The sequence below is a fragment of the Mugil cephalus genome, chromosome 15 (assembly GCF_022458985.1).
Source record: "Mugil cephalus isolate CIBA_MC_2020 chromosome 15, CIBA_Mcephalus_1.1, whole genome shotgun sequence".
NCBI classification, from domain to species: domain Eukaryota; kingdom Metazoa; phylum Chordata; class Actinopteri; order Mugiliformes; family Mugilidae; genus Mugil; species Mugil cephalus.
In genome coordinates this window covers 9163624-9189736 of record NC_061784.1, presented here as the reverse complement: position 1 = coordinate 9189736, position 26113 = coordinate 9163624, and the positions used below count along the sequence as shown (strand labels likewise).

Here is a 26113-nt window from a genome sequence, read left to right as displayed (position 1 = left end):
ATGCATGTACCAGGGGTCTTCAACGTTTTTCAGGTCAAGGAGAGATTAAGTAAGTGTATGAAAATGTGTAATCAACCAAAGATTTTACGCCCCCCCCCCGCAGTTCCTCCGCGGATAGGGGTCACGGATCCCCTGTTGAAGACCTGTAGCATATACAATGACCCGGATGATTGGGAACCTTTACAGACACAGTAACTTGAATCTCTCGCTTCCATTCGGTGGGAAACAAATAACCTCCAAGTTGTTGGACAAATAGCAGGAGGGAGATAAACCCATTAAAAACAGAATGAGCTATCGTAGCCTGTATCTCCTGCAGAGATAGAGCCGTGCGTAACTTTATGGAAGACGTCTGAGCAAACTGCAAAAACCACAAATATTCAAAGGATGACATCCTGCTTAGATTCAAGCCCAAACACTCGATGACTCTCCATTCTGCACCTACCCGCGTGTCTGTGTTTGCGCGCACGCTCGTTGTGGAACAGAGGCAACAAATTACATTGCTCTAATAATTGAATATCCATTCAAGGCCGTCCATAAATTCTCCAAAGCGTTAACCCAAATTACCAGCCTCCTCTCGACAGCCCGAGCTTCCAGAGGCACATTGCAGCTGCAGCAAGAAAAGCGTGAAAAGCCTCCGCGGTCACCTTGAACCGGGGGTCAACGCGAGGAGCAACTAATTGCCGAGGTTTCGCGGCGAACGAAAGATAGCTATCGCAGAATTAGCCCTAACTGTGTCAGGCTAACGAAATAAAGCAGCGAAATGTAAATCAGCGAATCGGACGATGCGCAACATCTCGGAGTGGCTGCAACGCAACCGCCACAGGCCAATAATTTCCCATAGCAACCGCATGCGCTATATCTAGAGCATCTACACGGGACGTGATTGAGAGGCTGTGTGCATCAGAATAAGCCTGTGGATTTTCTGGTTTGATGTGCACGCGTGTTCTCCCGCTTGCCGGAAGAACCAGATAATAACTGAGCGAGTGTGATTCTCCCAGCGGTGCAACCCCCCCCTCCCCTCCCCCTCCAGCACCTCCACCCCCACCCCCACGTTCCCCCCGCTCACACACACACACACACACACACACATACGCACGCCACCTCAAGCGGTGCTACATGTTGATTGGCTGCTGGTGACATCATCGCGTATAGCACAAAAACAGGCCCATTGGAAGGTATGACCTCACTGTTTATAACTGATGAGACCGAGAGCCGGCAAGAAAGACAGAAAGAGGAGAGGCACAGCCCCCCCCCTCCACCCTCCCGACACCCCATAAGGGTATAGCTCATTTACAATCAAAGACCCTGGGGAGGACACCGTGGCAAGGTAAAGCCACTAAGGTGCACTCTCTCTCACACACACACACGCCACTGAAAGAGTAAGCAAGTCAAAGGGAGGGAGGCCACTTGTGTAAACCTCAATTAAAGAGCACACTGTGCTGTAATATTAGTTTAATCTAGGGAAACACTGGATGCGAAGAGAAATCAGAGGCTTATCCTACAACCCGAAAGATCCTTTATGGTGCTTCATCACTCGCACCAAACAAAAGGTAAACTGAACCCATTTTACAAAATCCCCGTTGAGTCGTTAAGCTAAATTTATAGTCACCTCTGCAAAACGCAAATACCAGGCAACGCAACGTCCCTCCGCTGTTGCTCTGTTGTGCGTTTATGTCGTGGTGTTTGTTCTTTGGGTTAAACATAGGTGGTGGAGGGCATGGTTTAACAAATCACTGCAGGAAGAGAACGCAAGGTTAGGTCACCGAAACAACTCCGGTTAAATCTTAAAGAAAACACGTTGGTATATTATTAAAATATTATATCATTCAGAAACATGTCACCCAACCATGACCCTTTTTTTTTGTTTTGAAATTGTGTGCGTAACCAGCGTTTTCAGGTACATTTCATGATTTTGCAGAAGTCCATAAAAGTCGTGCATTCATACTGTTTCGGATTATTATTTTACTACAAGGATGTTGGTTACCCTCTAATCTACATGTTTGATCAGGTGGACTCAGTGGCTACATGCATGAAGAGTACATACACAGCTGATACTAAATTATTCGCAGGCACAACTGAAGAACTTTGCTTTCATGCGTTTGTCAATACTTGCGCGCTTACGTTTGTTTGACTTGGACCAAGAGTAAGCCACGGTGCACTTTTACACTGTCAAATGTTAATAACGATCGTGACATTTGACCCTTTTTTATTTTTTTGTTCTGCAAAGTTTTGGAAAGGTGAGACAGTTTACAGTTTTAGGAAGGGGTGGGAAATATATCGATATGGCAATATATCAATTCTGAATATCTAAAACCAATTTTAAGTCACGTTTGGGGCTGATAATGAACAACTTCCACACCTCCTCCACCACTTTTTATGTACAAATGCAATAAATTGGAAATGCACCATTTGAATTTCCATTGTTTTTTTGACTCAGTTTGTCTAATGAATTATGACTGCCATCTGATGTACATATATACAATGTGTATTTTAACCTGCACTTAAAATTTCTCAGTGAAATACGTAGAACGTACGTAGTACGTAGAACACTGCAATATCATAATATTGCAACAGTGTATCGTATCGTGACTCAAGTATCGCGATACGTATCGTATCGTGAAGTCCTTGCCAATACCCACCCCTAGTTTTAGGGGTGAAAAATTATCCTAACATCACATCAGAGTGGATATGCAAAACTGCAAAGCTGGAAGGTGAATTTTCTTTAGGTCAAACGAAGGAAAACTGAGCTGTCAAAGCCCAGATTTAAAAGATTTGAGACTGCGCAGTATGTGCAGCCACCCATCAAAACCTTTTTGAAACAAGGGATTTTGCATGTAAGAAACATATTTTTTCCTGCCCTAAAAGAAGAAATACTAGCTTTTGAGGTCCAGGGTGTAGTTAGTTTTTCCACCGAAGAATGTTTCATCTACTGATAATTGCATTTACTAAAAAAACGACAAAAAAAAAAACAACCTTTATCTGGAATTTTATCTGGAAGAAAATGTAGAAAGAAAGTGTTTTCTAGCTCAAATTTTAACTTTTCATTACATTTGATTAACAGCAACAACCGGCCACTCTGCTAAGTGCCAACAAAAGTGAAACATAAATTAAACTTTTACACAATGCAATATAAATTATTGATCACTACAGCACGGTCCACGCGTTAACATACAGCCTATTATTCTTGCACCTGCACTCAAGTGTTCCCGGATCATATTTTAAAGTTGAACCCTCATTCTAGCGGTAATAAAACGACAGCCCTGTGAAAATAATGGAGGCATTAATAATGTTGCCAGCAAGCACACTGAGCCAAGAGCATGTGCAATGCATTGGGGAAATATAATATGCAGCAAATGCTAACAACATTTTCAGCTACACTTCAATGTAGTAGGACATCTTCTTCCTCCTCCTCCTCGCTTTCTGTGGCAGCAATACACAACTCAAGCCGCAAATGTCACCGCTAGGTTTGAAACGCTGTGTCAGCAGACAACACAACCATACATTCACACTTTCTGTCACCAGATTTTACTCTAGGGTTAGTCGAGCAAAGCACAAAGAAACAAGAGAAAGAGTCTTCGTCCGTGCCAGCAGCTCTGTGATGCTGTATATGGTCAGAGCGATGCTTATGTTACTGTCACAGATCGGATGTAGAGACGGCCTCGATGCAAATTCCACTTACGTTGTCGTAACATAAAAATCCTGCTGCAGTCTACATGGCTTTATTGCTATCTCTCAGAGACGTCTGTAACACGGTTTACACCTCTGACTGCACTGTTTTTACTTTTTTTACACTCCCACTGCTCAGAAAATCACCAAAATGTAAAGTCTGCGAGATGACGACAAACTAATTCACAACTGGCCGCAGTGGAACAATCCCTTTTTCCAAGAGCTGCATCCCCGTGTGCTACCAAACTGTGCGTGTTTAAATCTCGGACTTAAAGTTAAGCAGCGACTGGAAAAAGGCAACTATTCACAAAGGCTCTCTCTCTTTTTCTATTTTCTTGTGCTGTACAGATGAAAATGACAGGCATTCATTCAGAACAAGTCATGTACTGTACATTCACCGGTTCAATGCCACCGTTTTCTTCTGTAGACCAGGAGCGCTTGGAGCACTTTTCCAAGGAAAGAGTGCATTGTTTTGTGAATGACAACAAAACAAGTTCCCCACATTTACATGACATCACGGTTGAGTAAAATTTAGCTGCTGCAATTGATTTCTGGGCATCTACAAGAACATTCGCAGTGGCGCCTGGTATGGGAGTTTAGGCAACGCTGACCCATTTAATGAGATCTGCATGCGAGTTACACTGCAGCCTGTTGTGGATATTAAAAACTCATTTTCAGAGGTTTTGAAGATGGACATCTTTTTGGCTTTAGAAAGGTTCTAAGGAAGGTAAAGGTCTTAAGCTGTTGCCATCTCGAGTATCTCCAGTATCTTTCCCTGTTCTGCCCCAACACTTCCTACACTTCCTACACATTAGTGACGTGCGGATAGGTACTGAAATATCGATACTTCTGATACCAGGTCTGAAATCGATTCTCAAATCAAAATATCGACACTTTCGATACTTCAGTCAGACACAGACAAAAGCAATTAAACTGTTGGGTTGTAGCAACACAACAAACCGTGTGAAACACCTCAAGTTAAAAACACAACACAAAATATAAGTCAGAGTTTAAAATACATAAATAAATTACACTGATGTGTTGTATTTTCTATGAAGTTACGAATTGAAATACACTACTTTTTTTTAGGTAGTATCAGTATCGGATTGGTATCAATGGTATCTAACATCACTACTACATGGACAGTGAGCACGGTGAAACAGAGAAAGTAAGAATCACAGTATAATCCAGGAGAGAATCTTCAAAATGCTGAAACGCTTATCTTTTATCTGAAATCTGCCTGTTATCTTATCCACTAGGCACGATCAGAATACAGCTTCCAAAATATCCATCCCTAAAATTATGTGGCGATAACGACAAAACATTTAAAGAGGAAACTTTACTCTGTCTTAATCACTAAAGGCAACAGTGTGGGAAAAGTTTCTGTGTATTTGACAGCGAGCAAGAACGAAAAGTGAGAGCGTGTGGGTTTGAACTCCGGCTCGGATTAAATATGGAGAAAAGCAGAGTGCAATATGTGAAAAGTCCAAATATTTTGGCTACGAGTTTATGGAAATGGTATCACTCATTTGTGTTTGGCAGCTCGTGCTACGAGTCTCAGATACATCAGGGTGACTTAAAACGCTAATGCTACACCATAGGGTGGGAGACTTGACCTAATTCCGGGTCTCCTACTCCGCAAGCATCCCTCATCATTTGGAATTCAAAGGAGATCTTTCCAGGGTGCAGCAGCATCTGATCCCTCCTGCACCACATGTAGAGTAGAGCAGAAAGAGACTTTATATGCACACTGCAGCAGAGCGAAAGACACAGCTTTGACCCTGACAGACATTAAACCCTGAATACATTTTATTGTCCACGCACAACTACTAAAGCCGAATAGCCTCTGCCCGACTCCAGTCGGAAAACAACCTTTTAACAGCTGGTTCTGCCGCGATGCTGCTGGTAACAGAACGTCCCTTAAACTTGTCCTTTTTTATGACCCATTTTTCCAAGTGCTGACGTCTATCAAGTGTATTGTGGCAGATTCCTGAATAGAATTCTGATTGAAGTGTTTTCTGTCAGCGGGTAGGATCTCTCAACCTCAAGCCCCAAAATTTAAACACCCTGACAACGTCTCCTTCTTTATGTGCACTGATGATTCACCTTCACCTACACAGCACCTTTGCAAGCAGTTCTGCCTCACAAATATTGCTCCTGACAGCATTTTTTTTTTTTTTTTTGTTTTTTTTGTTTGTGACGTCTCCTTGGCCCTTTGCCCTCCAGGTTACCCTGCAGCCTCCTCTGCACGCTTCCCTTCAACCGCCAGAGCTGTCCTAGAATTGAAATGCATTACCTGTGACACTCTTCGCGGCTGCAGGGAATACAGACAAAGCGGATGGTTCAGACGAGAAGTGAAAAACTTAAAGGGCCGTATCTGAAAAGCTTCTTTGCCCTTTTTGATGACTGTGGGTCCCCGTGAGCGATGTTCAGATGGAAGGTTCGACTGAAATCCTTCCTAATGAATATATCTAACCGAAGCTGTTGAAGGAGCGGTTGTCGTAGTAACACGTGGTCCACAGTCAAGAGACAAGGGTTCATAACAATGTGGGTTAGTGACAAAGTGAGTGCATAATTGGTTAGCGTCTTGCAGGCACACAAGATAACATAGATATAATGTAATTATTTATAAAATGGTGCATTTGACTGTTCTGTTTTACCTCGATGATAAAGTTCTGGTGAGTCATGGTGGACTGCAAGTGCTTTTTTTTGAAAACCACAGGCACTTTATGAATGTAGAGGTTAAGTAATGTAAATTAAAACATATTTGGAAATAAAAGACTTACTGTTCTCATATTCTAGGGTTATGTTAGGGTCAAGGTCCAAGAAACAATACTAAAAAAAAAAACTAATTTAAAAGGCGTGTCTACAAGAATAGTGTTACTTCAACTTTTGAACCTGTTGCATGTTGGTACCTACTGTGGGAGTCGTACTGCCTGTTCAGACATTGCATTAAGATCTGATCTGGGCACTATGATCATGTAAAAGATGAGTGTGAACCCCCCCAAGATGCACACGATCACATCTGGTGGTGGTCTGGTTCATGTGCGTCTACATTCATTTGATGGTGAACTAGCGAACAGGGGCTTGGCGTATCGATCTAAATATCGGCAGTATCGATACTGTGGCTATTATCGTATCGATGAGGACATTACTTTTGTTTCATGCGAGCACAGCTTCTCCACCCCCACCTGTATGAAAAGGTGGGATATGGACAGAGTTTGACCCTCAAATCCTAGCATCACAGCAGCATCGCACAACTGGAACCGCTAATGAAATGCGTCGGTACGTGGAAGAGAAGACAATTACACAGGGTGCAAACGCACTTCTCTGGTGGAAAATGAATGAGCCGCTTTTTTTCCGCTCTGAACAATTTTTATTTTTATTAGTACATTGTTGCTTTTGTTTACATTGTTATATTTTTGTTACATCGCTCCTTCTTCCTTTTTTTTTCTTATTTCTTGTTTTGCACTAATGACTGTTTGTAGTAAAAGGGGGAATTGTTTAATTATTTAATTGTGCTAAATTATGGTAATTAGCAAAAATATTTGTCCTGTGTTTTATCATAATCATAATCAATGAACTAAAGGCAATGATCATGACATTTCAAGTAAAAACTATCTGTATCAGTACCAGCAATACTAGCACTGTATTTACTTGGATCGATACCAAAATTCCCAGTATGGCCCAGTCCTAGTGCAAACCCAACGTGTCCCGAATCACATTAAAGACTCAGTAAAGTAAGTTTAGGTTTAGATTTAATTGAGTAAATGAGTGTGTTTCTGTTACATAAGTCACATAATAGGGATCCATTAGAAACAGTAGCTGTTATAATATTATACTGAGCCCCAGATGATGTCAGCGTTTATTTGCATATAGAACACACCTGAGATCTGGTCTGGAGATGCATGCTAATGGCAGACGTACCTAAAGTTGGCCACTCGCGATCAGATAGCCCAGATCGGATCTTAATGCAAAGTTTGATCAGCCTTAGACTTTGCCGTGAAGTGTCTGTGAGGAGGACAGATGTGTTAAGAACCTCTTACCTCCTGCTGACAGGCTAGAATTAAGGTCAGATGGCTAAGGGGGATCAATGGAAACTCAACTTCAGGAATGTCAGGGCAAATCTGAGCTTTTGACTCTGAGTATTCAATGATTAAGCCTTCATTCCGTTAGGTTTTTAAATTTGTGGCACAGTGTGCGCTGAACTAAAAACGCTGGTGACAATGCGTCGAGCCTTCAGTGGCTTTCTAGCTGCTGCGCAGATGAAGACTACGCATTGTCTTGCACAACTTGGAAGGTGATTTGACACCTGCCATGTTCGCGCCCAGCCAAACTCCGGTACGCTCGGTACACTTCGGAAGGTGCTTAATCAAACTCTGCTGCCCCAGAAAGGAAGTGCTGGAGCACGTCCAAGAGGAGCGTGGCGTATTATGCGAGGGGAAACTAATCGGAGAAAATGCTGCACATTATGGGCTGACCATGCAGCGATGAACTCTTGTCAGGGACGGTGTCCACAGACATTTTGCATTTTTTCAACACTGGTTGCATGTTGACTGGTTTCCCTCTAAAGAAACTGGTAAAATGGCCGTTTCACATTCCATCAGTCCAATTATTCTCTGTGCAAAACTATGTGTGATTGCGGCGCACCATACTTTAGAACCTAGGTATAAAAATGACATTCACATGTGCAGCTTCTAGCAGAAGCTCTTAGCCAGAGTGACTAATACTAATACTGCTCAGCATCCATGACTCAGGAAGCAAATGAAGATAAACATTTGCACACATGCAGATGAAAAAAATGCCAAAAGTGTAGTGAGTCTGCATTTTGATTGGGGAGGTAGGGCACCATCTCCACACATGTGTAGTGCAGCCTGCAAAGTCTTTATATGCTGCAAATTGTCCTAAGGGTGCACTCCTTGCTATGAAAAGATACAGCATTCCTGCCGCACAGACGCACCAAAGAGACTTATTGAGTCATTTTGTCCTTTCTTACGAAACACTAGGATAAGATTAACTAGAGCAGCAGTCACTCAACGTTTGTCCGCCGAGATAAAACCACCTGCCTGTATTTCTCCCATGGAAGCTGGGTGAGCTAGGTAGCTAATGTTATATTAACCTTACGATAATGCTGGCCTGGCTCCAGCAGGTCACAGAGAACACAAACAGAGTCAGCACTGGAACAGTCGGAAGTGAAAGGCTGCCCAACCTTCACGGAAACACACAGCAGAGCTAGTAGGGATGAACACATGCACACACATGGCCACAGACTAACAGAGCTACAATGAACTGACCAAAAACCTGCAGCAGTGTGGGGTTTAGCATCTTCCCCAAATCTTTGACAGTCACATCATTTGTAGTTGAGCTCTTTTTATATATATATATATCCATGTTCGTCTACTGATACACATTATTAAAGCATGTATGTGATCTGAGATGAGACGATGGCGACCTTGGGAAAGACATGCACCTCGGGGGCAAAGGTGCAGGAACTGACTGGTCGGTTTTCAGTCAGTCCACAACAATATGTAGATTATCTCTGATAAATACAATCACACCACACTGTCACACTATACACTGTTAGTGATAAAAGCCACCGTTACTACAACTTCTATTGTCGCACACAAACATCTAGCATCTGTCCGTTTTACAAAAAAAAATAAAGGGAATAATTATCAGGAAAAGCTGCTGACATCCTGTAATCATGTAATTAAAGTTGTCAGGGTCCTATCTGTGCGTGAGCAAGCAGGCCATTTTCATACATAACTGTATAATCTTGTTCCACCTGACTATTGTCGTCCCGTAATGGGCTTTGAATACATTTTTGACCTTTCTCGTTTATGATTTATGAAGATAAGACTTTCTAATGGTGTTTGATCAGTATCAGAATACGCATGCACACATAAATCATAAGGCTGCAACAACCAAAGTAACTGTTTTCACTACCCTTACTTGTCAGAGAGATATACACAAGCGGGATGATGTGAAAGCACTTATAAACATTCAAATTTTCCCCCACAAATTAAATTTCTTTAAATACACATTAACATGAATCCAACATATTTTAATAAAGGGATGAATGGAGGCAGAAGACGTTATCTTTCAAAGAGCGGCACACCAGACCTGTCAATCTAAGCTTCCTATACACAGGCCCCGCCCCTATCGCTGCTGAGCCAATCATGAGGTCGCATATTACACGCTCAATGTTCCCCGCAAATTGACCAAGAGCCTACTCAGTCCCCATGTGAAATCCCAGAAGCACTCTGCAGTATTAGCAGAAGAGAAGCTAACAGTGCAGCTCGCTCCCATCAGCCTACTACTGAGGCCAAAATGGATATTTTCTCTCTCTCACACACACACACACACACACACACACACACACACACACACACACACACATCTGTTTTGGTCAAATAAAAAAACTCAAACTGAAATGATGAATGTCTGACGGAAAGTCACATTTTAAAGGCTGCTAATCGTGATGATCCAATCATCTCCAATTAATGTGAACGTTTACTTGTATGACTGCAGACATGCTCTAACTGCAGTCTACGTGTCACTACATATATTATACCTGGATGCAGTATATATGCGGGTGTCAAGCCCTCCTGCTCTGTGCACTCCACTCCTGTGTCACCGATATAACATGCTTTCACATTCGCTCTACTATGGATGAGTCTTTCATGTCTGGCAACTTTTACTTTTTGGAAATTACAGGCAGATCTTCAAGGTAGTCTTTGCTGCTAAAGTCAGAGGAAAGTACGTGCACCTGCTTATATCCCAGTTAGTCCGCTAAAAAAAAAACTCACTTTCAAGTGTGCATCACTATGGCAAACTACGGTATATTAGCTTTTAGTAGGCAAGGAGCCAGTGACAAAAACACCCTAATAAATAGACTCTAGCTGCATTAAGCTGAATGTGGAAAGCTCTAATAATCTCTGCAGGGAAACTGCTTCATATCAGTTCAAGTTTATGGATGCTGTAAAATTATACAATTAATTATTATGAATGTGGTGAGGAGGAGAGGGTTGTTCAGTGTCACGGGACTGATGTCACCAGAAAACGTAGAGAAAGCACCGGGCTGCAGAGTTTGTAACCGGTTAGAGGCTGTCACGCTCGGTCGCCGCGTTAGCTGAGAGGGTAATGTAAACAACAATCAGGCGCCATGTGAAAACTCCCCGGGTTGAACGGCTCTGCTGCAGAAACATCCCTTCACGAGAACGTGACTGAAGTGACACCATTTGTTGCTAATAAAGGCAACAAGCCCGCCACTTCCTTCCCTGCCTCTCTCGGATTTATTCCTTTCTGCCCGAACCATCTGAAAGTAATGGATGTGTAATCATGAGCTCTGGAGTAACTGTTGCGGCAGAAAAAGCGAAAAAGCGAAGAGCCACGCTCACGGAGCCTCCTCTCGATCCCTCACTGCAGTCGCTAACCGCGCTGAAAGATGGAAGGTGGTGTTCGGCTTCGTTTCTCCTTTGACACTCACACTTTGAATTTTAGCATCACTTATTCATGAAAGTTTGTCATGAAACAAAATGCTACTTTTGTTAGAGATGCTAAAGGGGGCGGGGTGAGCTGGAGGGAAATTCATTAGAAGAAGAAAAAGAAGAAGAGTGGCTCTAAATGCGCCCGATGCAAACAGGATCAACTCAAGTTGAGGGTTATGATTAAAGGGGTTAATGGGGCACCCATTAACATTAGGCCATGATAGAGACACCTGCAACAGTTGAAAACCTCTTGGAGGCTACTCTTGTACAGTAGAGGGAGAGCTGTGAGTTGTCAGGCTTGTTGCCATGTCAATGCGTGCACTGAAGGGATGGCTGTCATATGAGAACGACTCCATCTTTAAAAAGTCTCCTACATACTCTTTTATACTGTTATTATCATGAACAGTATTAGATTAAATTCATGTTTTATGTTTTAACAATGAGCTTCATGATATCAGCTACGTAGGATCAGTAATTCAAAGCTGGGACATTGGTTACGTGGAAATCTGAAAATGTAAACCTCAACGGGACATTTTCCGACAAATTTTCTAATCCTGCTTTGTAAATCCCCTGAAAACTCTTCCTGATGCAGACTGCAGTGTGTCATTTAATCTAAACCTGGCAGGGGGACACAACAATTGAATTGTGTACTAAATTACAAAATTCCTTTGATAAACTGGTTTGGTGGAGATAAAAAAACAAAAAAAAAAAAACAGAGCTGGCTATTATGGCTGGCTGCGAAATGTGTCATGGATTCCTGCAGTGTGTTTTCTACTCTCACAGCAGGTCAGCAACTACAGGCCTCAAACATCAATGACAGGCAGGTGATGACAACACAACAACCGAGCATCAGCATTCTTGCATCATCCCCGTACCATCCCTCCATTACCATAACATAACTCCTAACTCGAAGGCAGCTGGTCCGAAGCGCTTGCTGTTCTTTTTGACTGCTTCTGGAAGATCACTTTAAGGCTCCATGTCAGCTTTGATCAGAAGGCTGCTCGCAGAGGTGAATACAGATCAACCGAACTCAGCTCGTACATAACTTCGCTGATAGTTCAGTGCGTCTAAGCATTTTCTTCTTCATTAGCATTCCTTCCCTGCTACGTCTTCCAATGATAATGTGCAATCTCCGATGCAAGCAAATCCCTCAGTGTTGGACTGCAGTTAAAGGTCAGACATGGAGCAGGTCTGATGTACTTTGTGCACTAAGCTTTTTGCTGATACCTCACTTCTTTTTTTAGAAAAAAAAAAATCATTAGAGCAGGCTTTCTGCAGCACCTGCAGGACATACATGACACACGGGTTCTATCTTTAATGCAGCAAGCTCAACCCACGTCAGCTCAACCAGACAGTTAGTCCTCATCACAGACTCACACAAAGATTATACACTAAACAGTATATTTTACAAGAGAAATAACAATTGTTATTATGAACAAAGTTCAGAAGTAAGAAACTGATCTAGATAAGTCAGTAGCATAGCGGAGGAAAATTGAGCTCAATAGTAATCCAGAATAAAACAAATGTACTTAATACACACACATATCTAATCATACTGTTCCATTACATACTTGTGTATCACATTTATTTACATAATTCTTCCATTGGATCATGGACCAAGACACAAACTCCTAACCAATGTAAACACATCAAAACCTTAGAGTAACGTTTGAGGAAAATGCTAACTGCCCAGCTATGCGTCAACAAACCAACTACGTTTTGCTCATAGATGCTGTTAACTTGGTTTTCAAAGACAGAAACCAATGTTAAACTGAGGCCAAGGTGGTAGATTTGATTGATGCCTCACGTGTGCGTCAGTTTCCAGGGGACAAGATACTGAGCCCGAAGCTGCTATTAATGAAAAGTGTCACAGCGAGAGTTATTTTAAAGAGTTGACTACACTCACCAACCCCTACACTCTCACTCACTGGATGGACGATTTGAACAAAGGAGGACACAGAGGGGACGGAGTCTGGTCTATCTTTGTCAAGAAGTAAGAACCGCGGTGGAGGGTAATGTAGTAGATCCAACTGATGCTCGGACACCCCTGAAACTCGAAACTAATGTTGCGTTAGCTCGCTGTTAGCATTGGTATTAACGTCCTAAATAAGGACTTAACTTAACGTAATTTCAGTCACAGTTCAGTCTAACCTATAATGTTATCCAGACTGAAAATGATGATACTAATCTCAAATGATATGAAGTGTGCACATTATTGATGATTCTCACTCTAATCCTTTCCTGTAATTGCCACAGTAAAACCAAAGTTGTCTACGACCGGCAGCGGCTGGTACGTGATGAAACTTCAAGTTTCAAGCACCAAAAAATACAGCAAGACGACATTTTTCAGACACACACAAAAATTATTAAGGCACAACTCAAAAAACATGAAAAACCTGGCCTCAAAATTCACCAGATCCCCCAAGTGATCAAGTACCTGAGAGCTGCAGTGAAACAAGCCTGATCCACAGAGATCTATTCTCTGAGGAGTTTTGGAGGCACAAGGGAGACCTACACAATATTAGGAAGGTGGTCATAATGTTATTTTAAAATTTCATACATCACCTCATACAGTAGCCTAGAAAAAATAATTTCATTTTTTTTTCTCAGCATGTAGCAGTCATTTCTGACTGTGAGCCCACAATGTAACAGCAGTTGCCTTCAAAGACTTAAACAACCCAGAACATTGAGCCAGAAACAAGAGGGAACACATGGGCTTTGAAATAAATCTCTCTAGTTATACGAGCTATCAGTCCGATTAGTCACCACCTGTCTCCTCAGACCCGACACGTGTTCGCCAACCACAATCAATAAACAATCGAGATTTGACAGAAAGACCCTGAGAGGCCACCTGCCATCTTAAAGCCCGGGGCCGCTTACCAGTGCAGCCGCTCTCACACGTGTGCAAAACGCTTACTGCGCAGTAACGCGCCGCTCTCGCTGCTCGGGCAAGGTCACGGCATCAGGTCGCGGCCGACAGGGGACACCGCTAAAACCGTGACACAGGAGGTCCTACGCATTGGAACTGCCAATACGGAAATATCTCTTTTGATGCCCGCCGTCTCTTTTTTCAGTCTTCGTGCTGTCTCGGTTCAACCTTGGCCGGTCCTGCGATTTTTTACACGAGAAATATGAATGGATGCGCGGGTACTGTACGGGAGATAAGACGGAAAGAAGAAGCGCAACCGCTATAGCTGGAGGGAACACTAAACAACTCAGACGAGGTTATAAAACAGGATGCCTGGCAAATGCAGGAGTCTGCAAAATGATGTAGTGTAATCTTCACAGTAAGCAAATTTTTTACCTGGTGGTGGAGGAGATACAATAGCAGATGCTCTGATGTGTCTTTGTTTAGACGTGACAGCGCTGCCTACCTCGTGTCCAGAGCGCCGCTCCGGCCGCTCTCTAATTCTCCCGATTCCTCCCTGTAATCCCCCTACATTACTCACAAATAAAACCACACACTGCCTCTTTACACGCACACTTTGCTAGCTGCCCTGTGACATTTTTTAGTCTCTTCCTCGGTGCCTCGCATTCTGCATTGTTTCTCACCGTTGACCTTCGGGACGGAAAGATTAAGAACGGTTCATGTCAGCGTTACGTGAAGTAAGTTGTTACTTGACACCTTGAAACCATCCACGGAGGCAAGCGTGCCGATCTGTCAGCCTCACCCTTTAGTGGTGACGGAGAGTCACGGATGCCGCCACGGGCGCGCGGGCTAGCGCAGCTGCACGTACGGAGCAGCCGTCTGACGGGGAAAAAAGCAATTTAAGACAGCTTCTCACCGGGACTGATTGAATTCTGGGCAGGGTTTGTGTTTCGTGCGCTGAAGGTTTTAATTTTACCCCAGAGAAATATCTATCAGATCTGAGGTGTAGATAGATAGTAGATATATATACACACACACACTGTCTGGCCAAAAAAAAAAAATAAAATTCGCCACCTGGATTTAACTAAGCAAATAGGTACGAGCCTCGTATTGGATAATTACTGCATGGGTAATTATCTTTCAGCTGGCAACAAGTTACTTAACCCCAACAGATGCAATGAGTAGCTTCTCATTTCTTAAACAGCCACGTGGAAAGACACATCCTGTGGTTGTTGAAGAGATGTTTGAGGAGGGTCGAATCATTGGCATGCATCAAGCAGAGAAACATCTGAGGAGACTGAAGCAGAAACTACTACAACTGTTAGAACTGTTCAACACATTTTTAAAACAGGGAATACAGTGGGGAACCAAAGTGTTCCTGTATTATATATATAATACTGTGGAAAAGATATAAAGTCGTATCAGCATTGACTACTGTCCAGTTGGTTGCTCACGGCGTGAGGGTCAAACATCATCCTCAACCTGTCCTTAGATCAGGACGGAGAAGAAGAAGGTAGTGATGTTGTGGAGCTGGTGGTTGGATTTGTTTTTACCTACGATGTCAGTAGAGAAAAATGACGATCCTAATATTAATTAGCTGTTCTTAATCTCTTGGTCCTAATTACTGCTAACCACAACAGTGATTTATCTGAGGGATCCACATCAAGTGGCATCACTCCAACACCGCTGCCACAGAACGGAGAGGGGATCGTGTATCATGTGCAGTCCTGCGCCATTACGGCCGGAGACCAGCGTAATCAGTCAGTTTATCGTTTGTTCCACCGCTTCTTTCAACAAGTCCTATGATCACATATGCCTATGGAAATCACCATAGTGTACGAATTCTAATGTAAATCTCAGACCCGGGGCTGCATTCAGAGTAGCATGGATGAGGCTATGGAGGGGGTATCTTATGGCCCTATCCAATGAATGTTTAATGGGTCTGGAGAAGTCGACATGGAGGAAGCTGACTGTGCTGCATCAGTAGGCCAGGCTGTAAAATGAGACCGGGGAGGAAGCCAGCCAGCTCAGGATGGTGGGAGGAGAGGAGAGGGGAGGGGAGGGGAGTGAGAAGGGGAGGAAAAGGGTGGGCGTAATGGAGTATAGTCCTCAGAGAAAGTACACCGAACTCAACAGTGCAACCAAGATGCATGTTAGCAGGAAGCCATTACCAAAAACCACACCGCTGCACTAAAAACCCACCAAATGGAAATAGGACGGGCGTGAATCATGTAGTTCAGAAATGCTCCGTTCCAAACAAGCGCGGATATCTGGCTTATTTTAATGGAAACACACTTCACATTTGAAATGTCCTATAAGCCGCCAGCCTCCAAAACCGTGCTCCGTCCGGTGAAATGAGCGTACCTTATCCACTGACCCATCTAATTGCTTTCTGTGTTTAACAGCCAGCGTTGCCGGGTCCGCGCCTGTAACAACAGGCGGCGGGTGAGAAGCGAGGAGGCGCCGTACCGTGGACGCACGGGTCTTTAAACAGATCGGGAAAGCACCGTCAACACGAGGAAAGGCTTCTTTTGAGCGTGCGGGTTTGATCTGACTGCAGACACAAACTGGAGGCAGAATGCATCATCGCTGTCTATAAACAACGCGCAAAGGTTTATTGCCGTGTCATAATAATAAAGTCACATGGCTGATGAATATGACAGGGCTTGTGAGACAGCACAGGCCTGCTCAGAATGGCTCAACGGCTACAATATTGCTGGATTATGGAGAGAAAATTGGGCAATGCATCAAGTTAGGTATGGCAAGAGTCTTCACGAAAACATCTCAAGCTCCTGAACTACGTTCTTCACAATCTTTCACAACAGCGACTGGAATAATGCCTATTTTGGCAATCGGGGAGTGGGTGTTACAGTGTGCATCTGCCCATCCATATGCCTATCCATGAAAGCCCCATGCAGCTGTGAACAATGTGCTATTGAAGCCTGAAGAAAGAAAACGATTTCACCTTCCTTAATCAAGAACCGCTCTCCAACCGAAAGTTGGAGTGCGAGGTGTTTAAAATAGATTAAACACCTCTAATCTATTTTGGAAAAGGCCAATTAATTTCATTTAACACTTTATCCTGTATGTTCATACGGTTTTGGGAGAGGAAAAAAAAAACTGTGAGTCGCTTTTCTGCTTTACCAATAATGGCGCAAAATATACAGAGAGGTATTTCGTTCCAGCAACTTCAGTGTCTTATGGAAAGCTGGGGGTGTCTTTCTCTTCATCTCTTCTCCCGTCAGGTGTCGAGAGGTGGTGAAGACGGCGGTTGATTCACTGGTGTGCCTGCATCTAACCGCATCCACAAATAGTGATTCACTACGGCGTCACAACGCACCAGGACAGTCGATCATGAAGCGAGCGCAGGTCATCTTTTGGTGTCATTTGGTGACTCAAGCCATGTAGCAAATTGGCCGTCGCTAGCGTGTAGAACATCACGAGTCCCCTGTCAGGTGTAATTAATGTGAAGCTACACAAGTACTTGACACAAACTTCAAAAAACATTTTAACCTCCAGTAGTCCAACTTCAACAAACAAGACCTCGATAATAGACGTAGTAGTAGTAGCTATAGTAATCATGATGTGAACCTTTTTCTTCTCTCTAACTCCAATGGTCCTGACAGGTTCACAATATTAAACTCAATTCAATGGGTTTTCACAAATTAAACTTAAAGTAACCCATCGACTGAAATCCGCGTGAGTCTGTGAGGTCAATGTTCATGTCTTTGAGTATAGAGAAGCAATGGGGGAGGAGAAGGGCTGCCATTAGACAGAACTATTACTATAAACCAGTGATACCTTTGAAAGAAGAATAAAACAAAAATACTGGCACCATAAACGTAATGGATGGGTGGATTTAGAGCCCGTTTCCCTACCAGGAATGCTTTTCCAAGTGGCTGGTTTTGGTGGATCAAATTTTAATGTTCTCCTCTCTAAACGACCTAAACGGCATTAAGTGAGGGCATTCTTTAAAATGCCAATACCAACCTGTGTACATCTTGTCAATATATGTTAAAGTAAACGCTTTAAAATAAATTTCTGAACAAACACGATGTGAGTTCAATCTGGAGTTCAGGTAAACTTTAATACTTGCAATTAGCAGTCAAGATGAGAAATGTAAGAAAAAACTAATCAAAAAACGGAAGAGCTCTCAACTTAAAATAGTAATTGATATGAATAGAGTGTGAATTTTTAGTTGAAATCATGAGGAAGTGCAACTTCTGTTGATAAGACAATATTAGTTTAGTTCACTTCAGTGGATAATGATGATCAGTTATAAACTGAGGTTTGAAACTGATCCTTTTTTGAGATTTTTATTACCTGAAACTGTCAAAAACACATTTAAATAAATAGAAATTCTCATTATGTAATTTCTTTGAATATATTTTAACATAACACATTAGAACATAAGTAGAGTTGCATCATCATCTTTGCTGAACTTAATACACATTTACATAAGAAAAGGGTTCAGTGCTGCTGTTGGCTTCCAAAACCTCCAGCTGCTAGTGGGGGAGGGGCAATGTATGGGCTGTTTGCCGTTTAAAAAAAGAACGCACCCGCGTATCGGCCAATACCGATATCAGAAAAAAAAAAATCAAACATCGGCCCTCGGGTCTCTAATGTAGACATAATGAGGCTTCTGAGTTTAGCTTTTCATACATTTTCTTAACTAAATATGTAAACTCAAACTGACAGTGAAATCTTACTTCACATTGACTTTTATTCCGTCGCTAATCAAATAAATTAGAATCCTTAATGCTCCCAGGTGTTAACTCCACAGGGACACAAGACGTCAATACAACTGGACACAGGTTTTGATGATGTGTCTTTTCCGCGTAACCTAACCGCAGGAGAAGGGCTACAGCAATTACCAACTGGGCGGCTTTGAGATGAGTCAGCTAAAGGACACTGGTACAGTATAACCAGTGCACTGCGAGTCCAACACTTCATCAGTGATCCGTACGCCACACAGACACTTATCTTTAACGACCGCAGTTTATTCTAGTTGCTCACAGATGTGAGGAGTAGCAGCGAGGGACTTAGAAGAGAGCATAATAAAGTAATAAAAGAAAAGAAAAGAAAAGCAGTCGCCTTTACGTGAGCAGAGACGAGTAGTGCATCCAGCGAGACAGTGTCTTTGCCCATGCTGAACCACGCGTGATAAGTGAACCTGAACATTGTTCTCTGCTGCCTCCTTGCTCGTTTCAGGAGTGATATATAATTGAAGTTACACGGGAAGGTGACGCTAGATAAGGAGGGTCCATCCTCCACCACACTGAATTACGTGACAACTGATTTTGTACACAAATACAAATGCAACTGCAAAACAAATGCAGCAAAGGCACATTCTGATACATGACATCACATATATATAGAAACATTTCCAAGCTTATTGAGAATGAATCCAAGTCAGCAATAGTGTGCACCACCATTAAGTCGTAGTAATAAATCACATCTGTGACCCTCCACTGCAAGCATATCAATACTGAAGCATCCCCCCTATAAACAGTTCTAAAGACAGCAGTGGTAGGAAGCTGTTCACAGTCTGCCTGCCTCCAAACATGACAGCATTAATAGTCACGCTGTAAACAGGAGTCAGGTGCGATTCTGTGCTGACTGGACCAAAATAGAAACAGACTGTCCTTAGTAAAAAAAAAAAAAAAAACACGGTTCTGTGGACTGCTCATTTATACATAGCTGACAGGGATCAACAACAATCTAAAACGGTGCGCGAAGCAGCTCTTCGCAGCAGTCTTTCCCGTCAGTCCGTGCAGCAGAGTACCCTCAGCACACCAGTTCACTGAACCAAAATGGAGGCTGCTGGAAGCCTGGGGGGGCTTAATAGCAGCCGTCCGTCACTACTCCTTCAGTCCAAATACCAGGCTGATTGACATCTAAAGGTTGGTGACTTTTATGGAGTGTGCCATTTGCCCCAAGCAACAGGGGTGCCACTTTTCATTAAGCTCAGTGGGAGTGAAGCTTTCCCTGTGCGTGGAGATGTCCCCAACACATTGCAGGAAGCACAACCAACACTCCGAGTTCATCTCAGAAAAGTCCACTTGATAACATCACACGCCCGTGCTTGGCAATAGAGCTGGGCTTTATCAGCAATGTAAACACGGATATTTCGTCCATGATGAAGTTACGTAAGTAGGGATGTGAATGTTTTTGAACTGAACTGACTAAAAACATAGTGACGGATAACGCAGATAAAGACGAAAGGCATCCAACGTGCTATACCGTCAGAAAACATATTAGGGTGTGACCTGACGCCTAAAGTGACAATGCAACACTTCTCGCTCTGAGCATAAATGCATGTGGCAATAAATGGCGGCAGATTCCCTAAAAAAAAGTGGATATCTGTTCAAGCCGCAGCAGCTGTTTCCGGCAGCTGGACTGACTGCAGTGAACGAGTCAGTTTTATGTAAACCTAAACGACGTACAGTTACCCCAGTCCCAATGCAGTGGCGAAGCAGAGGCTATTCCCAAATTGCATCCACGAGTTTCCCATCATCACAATATGACCAATGTTATTTATTTCTCCTGTCCGTGGTCATAATGTTATGGCTGATTAGTGCATATCCATCCAGAATCCAAGTACAAGCAAAGTAGAAAAAGGGAATCTGTAAACCCACCAGAAATACTTTGTAATATCCTTTAAATCAATACAGGATGCAGGGCACATGTGGGTCTTCCACTCCTGTGAACTAGTGAGAAAACTTGCCTATTAGTGTTGGCACGACGTGAGGTTGACAGCGGGAAAATTAAGGCTAAAAATAAACACTAACAACTGCCAACTTCAAACTTTTTTTCTAGTTCAACATTCAAGAGGCTTTAAGCTCAGATAGGACTTATTTTAACAGGATGTGTGACCTCAATACAGGAAGCTGAATGCTGGATTTAGAGATCGTTTTATCTGGAGCCACGGGGCTCATGTGGCTATCTTCCTTCTCCTTTGCACCTACACCCGCTACAAACAGTTATCGCGCTGATCTCGGAGGCTGGAGTTTAAAGAACGCGCACGGTACAGGAAGGAAATCTGCCCCTTGAAGTCTCGACAGCATTAAAACAGACTTACGGAGGGAGGCTGATAACTGGGACAAGACTCCGGTTCAACGTCCAGAGAAAAATGGCGAACGACTGAGATTCTAGTAATGTACATATTGAGCCATTAAGTCATTAACAGTGGTCAGATCAATAAAAGGCCGGATCCCAGAAGTCCTAAGGAAAAGCGAATCGCACGTTGTGCGTTTAGTCACGCTAAACACACAAGTCCTCCAGTGATAAAATGCTGAACACCCATAGGATTTAAATCCACGCTGCCAATGAGACACGAGTCTCCCTTTTCTTGGTCAGCAGCTTTGTTTCTGCCAAGCAGCCACCCACTTGCAGCTAGACTGCTCATTAAGGGATCATTCTGTAGGGATCATCAAAAAACTGAGATACCGGGAAAGTTTGAAGGAATTAATTAGACAGCAGCGCTCCGTGCCGTCTCCGTTTAGGTACACAGAGCATCCCAAAATACACATGCTCTGGCTGCATCACCGAATCACACGACGGAAAGTTTTCTGTAAGTACAGGGTTCCAGTACTCTAATCTCATTTCACTCAAAAAGAACTCCATAATGATGAAAAATGAGAATTATTAGCAGAGGAAAGGTTATTGCCATTATTGATTAACCTGTCTGTTATTTTCCTTGTTGATTGATTGGTCTAAAAAAAAAGTTAATATACAGAAAAAATAACTGTGGCGACCTTCAAATCTGAGAATTTCCTTCGATACTCCTTCAGAATTAATTGCATTTTCATATCATAATTGTTTAGGTAACTACTTATTATCACTTGTTTAACTAAAAGTTGGAAGACAGGCACAAATAAATGCTTTCACTCCTTTCAGTTCTTAATACCGCAGCAAGTTCTGGTTAGACTTTATGTACAGATGTATGTAATCAAAAATCTTTGAATTACAACCATAGACTGTATATAAATATGGAGAACGTGGCACCACTTCCTTGCATTGGCCAAACTGACACTATTTTCACATCGTCATCAGAGTCGTTAGTTATAATGTTAAAATTTCAAAATTCATGTTAAAAAGTCAAAGTAGTGAATGCTGATGCTGAACTGAAATGACAGCAGGTAATGATAGAGCACAGAGTAATGTTACGGTTTTTTTAATGTTGGCTAAGTTTCATGCTGTATTTATGTCGTGATTCTTTAATTTAAGATTAGGGAATGATTATGAATTGATGACAGATGTCACACATTACCAGGCGATTCAATGAGGTGAGAGTAAATGTCCGATATGACACCTCCAGCCACTGAGTGGGGTCGTTCACCTATTTATCGGTCGGTAGGCTATGACGTACGCTTTATGACGTCGCTTGGTAGCGATAATATGTGTCTGCCTGACTAACATTAGCCATTTTATCTGCTTTTCAGCCAACAAATGCTAGCAACACAAGCGGTTTGTTTGCCTAATCTGCTACTGTCTTCTATACTGCAGCCAGTCACCAGGGGGAGCTCTACTGGCTTTGGCTTCACTTTTGAGGGGTTGTTTCGTCATTCATATTTATACAGTCTATGGTTTCAGGGTGACATCCTCATTCTAACCCGCTGGTGTGCATGGGTGTTACCGTGGTTAATAGCTTCCTGAACCATTCACAAACTGTAGACTAACCTTAACATCACAGATCTACTATCCAGGTAAAGTCTTTTGTCTGTTTTAGTGCCTTTGAGCAGTGAATAGCATACGCGGGGTGCTTTGGTTCAACTCTCAGCTTTCGTACCACCCACAAACACATCAGAGTCTGACTGAAACAACACCAACAGGTTAGGTGTGAATATTCCTACAGTAAAAAGCTTTTAGCGCTAAAACCTTTTGTTCTTCCGTTGTTACCATCCACTCTACTCCAAAAAAAAAATAAAAAAATTAAAAAAATCTCCAGTCACACATGCACCACTACCCACCCCCCTAATACCCAGCCCTGTTGGCATGTTGTGGCATATGTATTTATCCAGCAACTGAGTGGCATTTATCTCACAGCTTACTCATAATTAGTCTAACTTAGTCCAGGGCAAACAGCCTGTTCATGGGCATATGTTCAGATCCCAGTTAAAGACACACTGCTCCCAGAGGGGATGGTTGTATGTTGACATGTGTGCATATGTTGCATGTGTCTGTGGGTAGGGGCAACAAGAGTGTGTGCGCGCGCGAGCGTGTGTGTGTGTGTGAATGGAAGCAGACGGTCGCTGTGGTGCGCACCCTGAGCCTCCATTAACACAACCCACCATGTTCCCTTCCCTCAAACACCCGGCCATGCTGCGAGAGGCCACTTGAAACCCGGAGGGGAGCGAGTTCATCCGAGTGCACGGAGGAGGAGGAGGAGGAGGACGACGCGACGGATGGACCGGAGCAGAGAGGGGAGGGGGAGGAAAGACGGGAGGGGGAGTGGGGAGGGGGGAGGCGAGGCCCTGAGTCAGACGAGAAAAGTGAGAGGAAGGCGGTGCGGAGTTGGAAAAGGGTAAAACGAGGGGAGGGGAGGGGACGGGAAGAGAGGCACGCTGGCTCGGGTCCAGGGTTGTCACTGGCATGAGTCGAGCCATTTGCCAGCTGCCAGCTTGAGAGAGCACAACTCTGCCGCGAGGATGCCGTCTTGAGTAGCTCCTGCAGGCCGGCGTGTGTGTGTGTGTGTCCGGATGCTGCAGATCTCCATCACATCAGAGGACAAGAACCAACCCGACTGACTGAAGGGGACGCTCTTCGCAAAACACAAGTCCGGTCACAGTTGCTCCTCCTCCCGCCGAGTCCCCTGCTGTCCCAACCGCCGGAGAGATGAGGGGAAGCCGCTTAAAAACGTCTCCCTAAGTCTCCTTCTTTTGGCAGACGACGCTTAACGGCATCCTCTTTAGACGGGGCATTACATAACGGTTAGCCGCGCAGCCAGACGAACCCGGTCGCACGAGACGGACGGGTGCCAACAAAAATAAATATATGTAAACCGGCTGGATTCTGTGTCAAACACCTAACACTCAGCGACAGAGCGCTTGTTGATATCGTCAGGCGTCCCTTCATCACGAGCGCATCATCTAATCAGGGATGATGAGGCACAGACGCTGTCCCAATTTCCTCCATTTCTCCCGTCTCTTGAAGATGAGGCAGGGAAAGGAGAGGGGGGGCCACATTTTTTTAAGACAAAGTGTAATACCGCTCTGAGTAGTTGATTAATCTATGCAAATATATTAAGCATATATTTAAGCTTTTACCGAATTAGAAAACAATTAAAGTTCTGATTCATTGACTGTAATTAGGGAAGATGTTTTAATTGGGACACATTTGTTGAGTATGATTTAATTTCAGAGGCTTCCGCTGATTGGAAGTAGAAATGCATCTGCATTATCCTGTAGAGGGTCACCGTTCATCCTCACATCATTATTCTAACCTAGCACGCATGAATGTCTGCGAGAGACTACACAAAGCAGACACAGGCAGACGGACGGTGTAACGTAAACTGAAACCGAAGCGTTTTAGTTTGCTCTCAAAAGCAGTGATGTCACGTTAGCGACGACTCCCAGACTCCAACCACTACCGACAAAAAAATAAATTCACTGTAAAAGTCCAAATACTCAGCTGCAAAGGGAAACGTTTTCAACTTTCTAACAACTTTCTAAAATATGCAGCTACTTTGCTCTTTTAGGGTTTTGTGAGTTTTGAGCAACTGGCCGCATCACTGCCCTCTACTGGATTAAAAAATATATAGAAAAAAACAAAACAGCAATCGTCTTTCAAGAGAACTTTTGACATTTCTTACACTTGGGCTTTTTCAGTAAACTTTGCGATGAGTCGACGTGTTCTATTCAAATCAACACATTATGGTTAAGTAAACGCTTCAAATAAATAATTGGCTACTTCCTACTTTTATGTGATAGTCAATGGAATTCCTTTGTGATTTGGAAATTCTGTTTGGATATTGGGGCTGAGTACTGATACTGATTTCCAGAAACAATTCGATTCCAATACACAACGTCCCGATTTCAGTTTAGAAATTACAGTCCACTTTCCATCTGAATATGAACCAACAGTTTTAAAACCCACGTGACTTTTGTTTTTAGACGTCTCTGCTTGGCAATAACACTGAATTCTCATAGGAAGAGTCCATTTCCTCCTCCCAGCCAAGGTGATTTGTTTGATTTTATTGTTTTTTTTTTTGTTTTTTTTTTACCAATCAGCCACAATATTAAAACCACTTACAAGAGAAACAGAAAGCATTGACCATCTTGTCACAATGCAGTGCTATGCAGGGTTACTTGGGGTTACTACAGTTACTTAGACATGTACCACCCATGTAAACCAGACCCCATAGCAATGACAGTCCTTGAAAATTTAAAAAAACAGCACAAGGTGTTGACTTGGCCTCCAAATTCACTAGATCCCAAACTGATCAAGTATGTGGAATGCACCGGAACAAGCCTGATCCACAGGGGTCCCTCCCCTCAATCCAACATGATCTGTTACCAGACACCACAGGACACCCTCAGAAGACCCATGTTCATTCTCTGATGAGTCACAACCGTTCTGGAGGACCAAGAGAAACCTACACAGTATTCACAAGGTGGTCATAATGTTATGACTGATCGGTGTATCTCTCACCCACGAGGTCTGTGCATTTGTCACCAGCCTCGTGGGGGAGTAGTTTTAGGCTCGGGATGCGCCTGACCAAAGTTGCATCACAGCATGAGTGAAAGGAAAGGAGACTGAGAACTGTTTAAAAAAAAAAAAAAAAAAAATCCCCTCAATGACAAAGCGCCCCCTCTAGCGGACAGAGCCCGCGGTGACTCGGTTCCAGCAGCTCCCCATGAAGAGGTTAATCCACTCATAGCGTTTTAATGACATCCACACCAGCGCACCATACTAATCACATTTGCCTTCACATTTGACAAACGCCGGTGAGCCGGTGCGCGGCTCGGGGAGCCACGCCGCTGCAGCCTCCAGCAAAAACTCACACGTCTCACACGGGAGGAAGGCGTCAAGCAGAACAGACTGCAAAACAGTCTGAAGCCAAAAACGTCACAACTAACATAGGGTC

The 26113-nt window shown here is 43.3% G+C and overlaps 1 protein-coding gene across 1 annotated transcript in view; it reads right to left on the bottom strand.

Annotated features, from left to right (window-relative positions):
- Positions 1–26113, bottom strand: part of LOC125021688 (protein turtle homolog B-like) — a 109094-nt gene that overhangs the window by 82215 nt on the left and 766 nt on the right. The gene's annotated exons all lie outside the window — the stretch shown is intronic.